Raw genomic sequence first — 9,159 nt, forward strand, 5'->3', positions numbered from 1 at the left:
GTGGGTGAAACAGGAAGAAAGCTGGCCACACGACTGAAAGAACACGAAGCTCAGAAAAAGAAGCCGCCAGCTGATAATCGCGGCACAGAACTCGTGGAGCATGCGATAAAAAACCAGTACACATTCAATTTCGACAATGTCACTATGCTGGCACGTGAACAATGATGGAGAGTGAGAAGATTCTTTGAGTCATGGCACATCCACCACGAGAAGAATTCCTGTAACAACCACAAGGGGCCACTGCCAGATTGTTATAAGACCTAAGGACTCGCGCGCTGTTTTCCTTTTTCTTTGCTGATGATGACGTCTGCATAGACGTCGAAACGTCCAGACAAATTGTGTTACTTTGTTTGTTATGTAAGCCAGTGCTATCCTTCTATTAATAGAGTTTTATCGCGAAACCATCGGGGGAAGGCATAAAGCTGAGTCGATATTAGATAGTAACAACAGCCGGTGATCTTGCCTCAGTTAGCGACTCTATGGCATCTACTGCTGATGGCATCTGGCATCTTGCCAGATGCCATTACCGAACAGCAGCACATGACATTACAGCATTACCGAAATGATGCAGTACGTTTCGGCATCACGTGCATCATAACATGACAGGTAGGGAACATGATATGATTACATTACGAGAAGCTGATAGCTAGATCTCTTCGCCTGTCGAGGTTGCCGATGCTTTCGCAACCCACTTCAGTAAATGTTTCGCAAACAATATGCACAACAGTCCTTATCAGGCCCCCGGTATAGAATGTGGGGATTCGCTGCATTGCACTGATGTTATTCTGCTTGAATTGACGTTGGCGATAAAAAAGCTAAAGGAAACATTAAAAAGGAGGAGCTGGTGGTATCCCGTCTTTTATTGTTAAAGGTTGTATAGATGTTGTTTTTCTCCGATCCTAGTGCACTTGTTCAGTGTGTCACTACGGAAGGGATTCTTGTTGCAGTGCATAACAACGGGGATAAATGTGATGCGAGAAATTATGGGCCTATTTCCCTTGTGTGTACCCTGTCTAAGGTCTTTGAGATTGTTATTTCTGCGAGATTGAATTGATATTTTGAATTGTTATTTGACATTCTGTCCGGACACAATGAAACGTATTCTACGGAAAACCTTAGAGATATGTACGTCTGGGCATGTTGTTAGCAGTCCTTCTGTTTCCTACACGTAGCAGTTGAAATTTTTTCTTTCCCCCTTTTCCTCTCCCTTTCCCCCTTGATGTATATACCTGTGTGGGATGGAATAAACTTTCAGCTGTATTTGAGACACCTGTTTAGTGAGTTTTTCCCCAGTCTCAGGGTTCGTTATTAAGATCAATTATCACCAGCTCGCCTGCTTTCTCGCCGCTTAAAAACACACTTGCTTTACTGATATCTGACTTGCCGTCGAGGAGCTATGAGCGCTAAAAAAATGTGGAATTTTTGTCATATCTGCTTACTTCGGCATTTTGTCTTCAGCGTCCCTTTAAAGTGACACCGTTTTCACTCCGTACAGGTATAATAGAGCGCCAAGACATTGCGTGTGCTAGCTTTGAAGGCTGTGACGCGAATGAAATGGCATCGGTAAGGCTGTAAACTCGCGTGAAAAAATCACGTCGCGAAGACGGCGCCACCTTACTCCCTTTCCATCTGTGGGCTGGTTGATCCAGGCGCAACATCTGGCGCCACCACCACGTGGCGCACACCACCAGGCGCCAACCAGCACCCAGCCAACCACCAGGCGTCTATATCCAGTCGCAACACCTGGCTCCGTGGCGTCACTTTTGAGAAGTAATTTTCCAACAGGGGCGGGTCCCGCGAGGGCAACTCCACGGCAACTCCACAATGCCGTTCACGTAAAAATAGTGAACGATACTGTAATCTTTATTATGTCATCGTGGACTGCCAGGAGCATTTTCAGGTCTCCCTCTCGCGGGACTGGACGAATATGCTAATGATAACATTTTGTCGCGCCATTCGTTCAACACTACGGCACTTCTCATTGGTCACCGCGTGCATGGGGCCTACCCACTGCAACTTCAATTCCGTGCAACCGTTGCTGAAACGGACGTGCAGCGAAAGTTGCATAGTGCGAGCGGACCATGAAATTCGTCGAAGAGTGGCTTTGCTCTTGTTGCGTGCACGCGTACGAAGGTAGACACACGAAATACAACAAAAACAAGTAAAATACGCATTTATCTGTGTCATCTCTCGTGCATGTACAGCATGCGTTCATGGTGTTGGCAAGGTATACATCCGTTCTCTACTGGTGAAAGGAGCTATGAACTGTACCAAAAAAGAGCCCGCCGACTGTGTCGGCTCCAAACGGCGCCTTGTCCAAACGACGCCTTGTCTGTGACACCTTTTGTATAGGTGAATCTGATAGGTGCGTATCTTCAGCACATAGCACGCTCCTGGCCAACCACCTTCCGGAATGACAAAGTCCTCGCCCATGATTTGTTGATAACGGGAGACGGGGCCTATTATGTATGTATTATGTGCGGCTACAAGGTGGACTACGCCTCCCGTTTTGAACAAATCAGAGACGAGAACGTTGTCATTCGGGATGATGGTTGGCCAGAAGCGTGCCATGTAGTGAAGTTCATCTTGAAGAAGGTAAAGCAGAACGTTATGTGTACCTCCGTGTTGGTGTCTGATTGGGTGCAATACTTCTTCGGATGACGTAACGATGGATGGAGGTACCTGGACGGCGGTGCGTCTACTCGCTCGTATACGAAAGAGAATTCGTTTTTGTATTAACGCTGCACAAGTTACGAAGGAGGAGAACTGAACAATAAATTGTAAATAGAATTGCGAAGCGTAGAACTACATTACATCTATAGATAGGAGTCCTTACCTCTTTTAAAATCAATGGGGAACACTCACCCTTAACTCTTGCTTGCATGTCGAACGTTCCTGCGGCTGCAGAGAGCACGCGTTCGCTTCGATTGTTCTACAGCAGTAAGTAAGTAAGTCCTGTTTACCTGCAAGAAAAAGATAAACATTGAGCTTATACACACTTAAGCTTAAATACAGCTTAAACTCAAGCTTAAACAAACAGCTTATGACACGTCCATCACTGTCAAAGCTGAGGATAGCGGGGTAAGAGGCGTCTTCTGTCGCAGTCAGGTACAGGGCTGTTTAACTTATCTAGTACATGCACCCAGGGATTTCCCTACACCCTCCTTAGGGGGGGTGTACACCCTCCCTGCATTTTTGCAACACCTCCTCCCCCCTGAAATTTCACAGGTGACCCCCACCCAGCTCGGCCACCAACACGTTCTAGTACTGAGCCCCGCGAATTACATCCTGTTCTGTCAAACTTGAGCTATAGGACCGCAGTCATGCAGATGATGGTACCATGCATTTGTCCAAAATCATTTGAGAGTGACTATTCAGTGCATATATTGCACGCATATACGAGCAAAAATGCGTGCGGGCGCGCAAACTCAATGTGGATCATCAAGAGCCATTTGCGCGAACCTCAATCAAGCGATGTATTTTAAGGTTTTCACCGTTAGTTCCTAGGTGTTCATTGACAAGATGCTAGTCTCCTTTCTTTGACGGTCGTGTGATTTGCATCTTAATGTTGAAATGCCGTTCACAATGAATCTCTATTCTAATGTACTGTGTTCTGAAGTAATAACATATACAAATAAACCGGGAAAGGTGTGCAGATATATCACCATTGTACCACGATTCTTTCTGTGTCTAAGAAAAATTCCGTAAGTGGAACCTTCACCAAGCATGACCCCCCCCCCCCCCTTGAAAGCTCGGCACCAACCCAGAAGTGAATTTCTGGGGAAATCACTGCATGCACCCTCCAATCCACACCCTGTGCACTGCACCGGCCGGGCTAACCCGAAAGTACGAGCCCTACCCGCGGGGCGGCCCGGGGCGGCCCGTTTTTATGCCAGCTGGGCTGGGCTCCGGTTTCAGCCCCCGGGCCCGGGCCGGGTACGGGTTTTACAATGTCGAGCATGGTCCGACATGCACGCGAACATATTTGGCAAGACCGGACAGCTCAATTTTAATGTCACTTTTTTTTTTGCATTGGTTATGGTGTATCATGGTATTAGCATCTGAGAACTATCACTTTTCATATGCGATAATCCTTATTTCGTGTAATGGGTCTCGATTTCGCACGTGCACTAACACGCATTTCGGGAGGTTTGCTGTGGTGGGCGCGCTGAGGAAATCCGGCACGAGGGTCAGTTAGGTTACGTGTTCTCACATATTTCGTTCCCATGAGAGTTGGGCGCGAGGGTCAGTTAGGTTAGGTGTTCTGACATGTTTCGTTGACGTGAGAGTTCGTGAAGGGGGATAACACCGGTACATGCGCAATAGAGCGGAAATGACTCTCTCTTGATCCGCAAGGTGCATGCATATCGCCCACGCGCGCCACTGCGCGGTGCCTTGCAAGCAAGCATGCACCAAGCACACAGCGGCTTGCCGGCAGATAAACACAGCCTGTAAAACACAGAGCGTACGTCCTCACTCTCCACCAATTAGCTGCGTCCTTTCCTCGCTGCGCTGTGCGGTTTCAATACGCGAATTTGAAGGGAGACCAGAGCAGAGACCAGAGCATAGCGCACGTCAAAAGAACCCCAGCTGGTCCAAATTAATCGCATTCCTACCATGCGACATGTGCAACATGTCACCACACTGCGCAGTCAAACCTTGCGTGTAACGTCACTGTACCACAGTACCATGTGCCGCCTCGAGAACACATACAGCAGAGGCGAGCTGGGAGTGGGCCTGAGCATGGAAACAGTCGGGTACGGGCTGGGGGATCGCTCTGGTTTACACTTCGCAAAATAAACTTCGAGAATAAACTCCTCGAAATAAATCACGAAAAAATCCACGGTGTAAAGATAAAGCCGTGAAAATCAACTTTTGCGATACAAACGCTTCAGATTCAAACTTTCAAAATAAATCGTGTCTGATTGGTCGACAGGCACGACAGCCTCCGAGGAGCGAAGACTTTTGGCTCCCGCGTCTCAAAATAGTTCCCCGCAGGGTGAGGCTTTTTGCGGTGGGCTGGGAACGAGAGCACGAGAGTACCGAGTCTGGACGAATCGTTTACTGTACTCTCCGCCGGCTGTCAGGATTCTATTGACACTTCAGTTAATGATTTGTTCTGCTGCTCGCCTGTCAAATTTGAGTATGTCGAACTCTGAATTCGTGTCGTGTCACCAAATGAGTTCCCGGTGTTGCTTCCAGCTATGGTGGATGCCTGCTATATTATGAACATTGTCGCGAACATCGCCATTCTCCTGCAGCTGCCTTGGTTGTGAAGTCGTAGAGTTGAAAAGTGACGATCGACGAAAAAGCCTGATTCCGATACCGTGTGGATGTGTTGTGTCTGTCCGTCTGTATGTGTTTGTGTGTGTTCCAGCCTCAGAACCGTTGAATCGTGAAATCGGAACCTGCCTGTGGTTTTCCTTGTGAGCCTACGTTCTGATAAACTCAGGGAACAGGTACTAGACAGACTCTCGAAATGCATTTCTGCAAATAAGCTGCATATGAATGTGAATAAATTGTTTGTTTGTGTGCAAGAAAAAACTATTTTCTCTCGGATAAATAACTTGAGTCAGCAGAGGTGCCCTAATTTTTTGTAACCAGCATACGGTAGTCTCAAAGTGTAACGAAATAAGATTCTAATTTCAGGAACATCCACATTGATTCGCGCATCTTCCTAGACAACAATTTGCCATGCAAAAGCTGAAAAAGATGTATCTAGACATAATACTTCAAGCACCTTGTTTTCACTGGTCTTTGAATACCCTGGAAACTAAGAATGCCATTTTCTTAAACACCGTGAAATTTTCTCACAGAAATGTTTGCATCTTTTTTATTCACGTGGATGTACAGTGCACATTCTGGTTATCAAAAGTCGGAACTGAAGAAAACCAAGCGCAATAAGTAACTGAAATCAGAAGTGCGAGAAATGAATGGCACCCTCTGTTGTATTTGTACATGCTATAGGAGAGGATATGCCCTTGAAATAATGAGGTTTGTTCACTTTCCAGATGACTTCAGGTATGTGAAAACAATCATAAATCTTAACAAAGCTGTTATGAAGGAGTGACTGCGATTAGTCTGTAGAACTGGGCAGAACAGTTGAATGCAGAATTTGTTCAAAGTGCGCTATAGCGTCACACAGATGGGACATGAATGAGCTAACGAAACATTTTGCTTGCGTAAGAACAAATACACCTATAGGTTCTCAAAATGGAAAAGCAGAGCTTCGATTTTCGCAGGAGAGAGGCATCTTTTATTTATTTTTTTTGCTTCCTAAATGGCCTCAACTGATGAACAAGCTGCAGCACATTATGGTGACAATTCTTTTTTTTGCATTTTTTAAAGAAAAATAAACCTGCAGATTTTCAATATGTTGCAGGAGAGGACTGGTTATACAAATAAGGGAAGATTTCATTTAGACGACATATATGTGAATATACTACCTGAAAAAAAAAGTAGATTTTTGCAAGTGCTTAATATTCCCAAACACATGGTTAAACAATGAATATAGATCAGCTTGATATTTTTATGTGAAGCTAATCACAGGCAATCAGTTACAAGCATAAATAATCTGGGGCTCCTTCAAGAATGCTAATTTTGTCAGAAATTTATTGTAAACTTGACCTCAAATGTGCTCCGTTCTTGAGTTCTCATCACATCACCAGATTTATTCTCATTCTACATACCCTTTGGGATGGCAGACCCGTGCTTCCCCTCTAACACCAGGCAAGGAAAGCGCACAAATGATGTATATGTAGATGTCAGAAGGAAGCTCGTAAGGGACAACTTCATATTTCGGCACAGTTTAATGCGCCCCAGTGTTCAGGAAAACAATTTACATTCGATATATGCATCGTCTAAAAAATGCACACAATTTGTTTCAGTGATATTTAAAAGAGTCAAGCTACATCTCTAGCTGGTTTTGGCTGGAATAGCCCAGGTTGACAGTTACACAAGCTGATGTATGTCAGCATTGAAAATATAAAGGAAAAAAGGCAATTTCAAATGCCTCACTCAATTTACTACTTTTCATAGCTTACACTTTGACAGGTGTTTTTTATCCTAAAATGGTTTCATTGCCAAAATCGACGAGAATGACCGTCATCACATAAAAAAAAAATTTCAACTGTATACCAAGTAATAACAAACATGTGGTTTTCTGCAATCAAGATGTGAATTACATCGCTGAGTTGCAGGCTTCAGTGAAAAATCACTGGTTGTGATGTCAGTGCTGAGTGAGTATGGCACTGCTAGTGACGCAACATGTGATTCCAGTGTCTTTCACCCCACCCCTCGTTATTTCGTGAGCAATTAGCATCAGAATCAATCAGCTTGGATGATGAACTTATGAAGGGTAATTTCATGTGTGCCGATAAACATACTGCAGTGCTAATTTACAATGTAGTTTGTGGCTTTGGAACACATAATAATTGGGTGTTTACGTCGCGAGACAACTGGGATCATGAGCGACGCCACAGCGGTCGGTCTGTGGATTGCTTTTGCCCACCTGAGGGTTCTTTAACGTGCGATGAAAGCTCATCACACGGCACCCAGTATTTAACGTCCCTCGCGGAAGACGGCGTGTCTAAGCAACTTGTACCCTGCCACCAAGTTGCTGGCGTCCTCGGCCGGGTTCGAACCCGCGATCTCGGGATCAGAAGGCGAACACGCTACCGACTGAGCCACCGAGGCCGGTTCTTTGGAACACACTCATATTCGGTATGCCATGTGAACTAGAGGAGCATTTTTGGCCATAAACATTAGATGAGCGAAGACCCCCCAAAAATCTAAGCACTGTTTACGTGCATTTGACAACCTGCATTTTTATTACTGAGAGGCCCTCTTCGTAGCTAGAGGGAAAGGGTGCTGGCAATGTGGCACATGTTCATAAGATGTAGAACCAGAGACACAGAAAAAAAAAATGACAGCATATCATGATCTCAATCATGTCATTTTGTCCGTGTTTCTGTCTCATGTTCTGCATTTGTTAATCTTTTTGTGTAGTTGTATTTTGTAGTTGTACAGTGTAGCTGGATTTTAGCCCAACAGCAGGGGTCAGCAGTTAGAGAACATCAAGAACATGCAAGGCATACATTTCCTCATTCTCCACATTCCTCATTCAAGTAACTTTGAAGAAGTAAGCATGCGAAGAAACAATACAACAGTGAAGCTGGCTTCAGTGCACTACAACATGTCACATGTAACAATATACAGTATGCCTCAGTGTTTCCCAAACCGTGTGTCATGACCCCCATTGAGGCCGCGATAGCACAAACGGGGCCCAAGAGAAAGCAGATGAAGTGAGCGCAATATGCCACAAAACCCAGGAAACTATCTCTCTACGACTGCATTATATTGAAGTTGTTTTACAAAAAATGCAAGTTCAGTTCAGCGCACAATCAGTCGGGAAACAAGCTAACTCGCAGCAATGCTTTCAGACAAGTGTGTCGCAGTATTCCTCACTGTATCATGACGAGACCGTGGACCTACATCAGACGCTACTTGCACGCACTAGTATAACATTCATATTTATTTATTTATTTCGAGAACCCTAAGGGTCCAGAGGACATTGCATGCGGGGTGAGAACTGGAGCGTAAGATACATTTACAGCAACTTGATAGAAACAAACAACCAAGCGAAAAGAACAACACAATTAGCAGTAAGTAAGCAGGAAAATAAAGAAACGACGACAGTACAAACGTATATGAAAACAAGTATTAAAGCGTGAAACAGGGAGTTCGTTCACATAAGTACAGATAATTAACAAATATGATAAGGGGGAGGTGAAAAATTTCATAGCAAATGACATACAAGCGTGGTGGTCTTGTGGGTGGAGTGAACGGGAGATGGTGTTACAAAATACTGTATGTTCGATAATAGTTGTGAGAGGTGATGGGAGGTTGTTCCATTCGATGACAGTTGAACAAAAGAATGATCTGGATCATGCATTGGTATTACAATGAAAGCGTGTGACCTTGTTAGTGTGGTCGATGCAAGGAAAAATGACACTCGGGCATGTGATGGGTGATTGGTGCGGTGGCGAGATGAAAAAGAACCAATGGAATAGGGCTAACTTGGCAAGACGGCGACAATGTTCGAGTGAGCCGAGATTAAGATTTGATTTTAATGCGGTTCCAGAGGTATCGAATTAGTAG

Source organism: Ornithodoros turicata, chromosome 1 (genome assembly GCF_037126465.1).
Source record: "Ornithodoros turicata isolate Travis chromosome 1, ASM3712646v1, whole genome shotgun sequence".
Classification (NCBI taxonomy): domain Eukaryota; kingdom Metazoa; phylum Arthropoda; class Arachnida; order Ixodida; family Argasidae; genus Ornithodoros; species Ornithodoros turicata.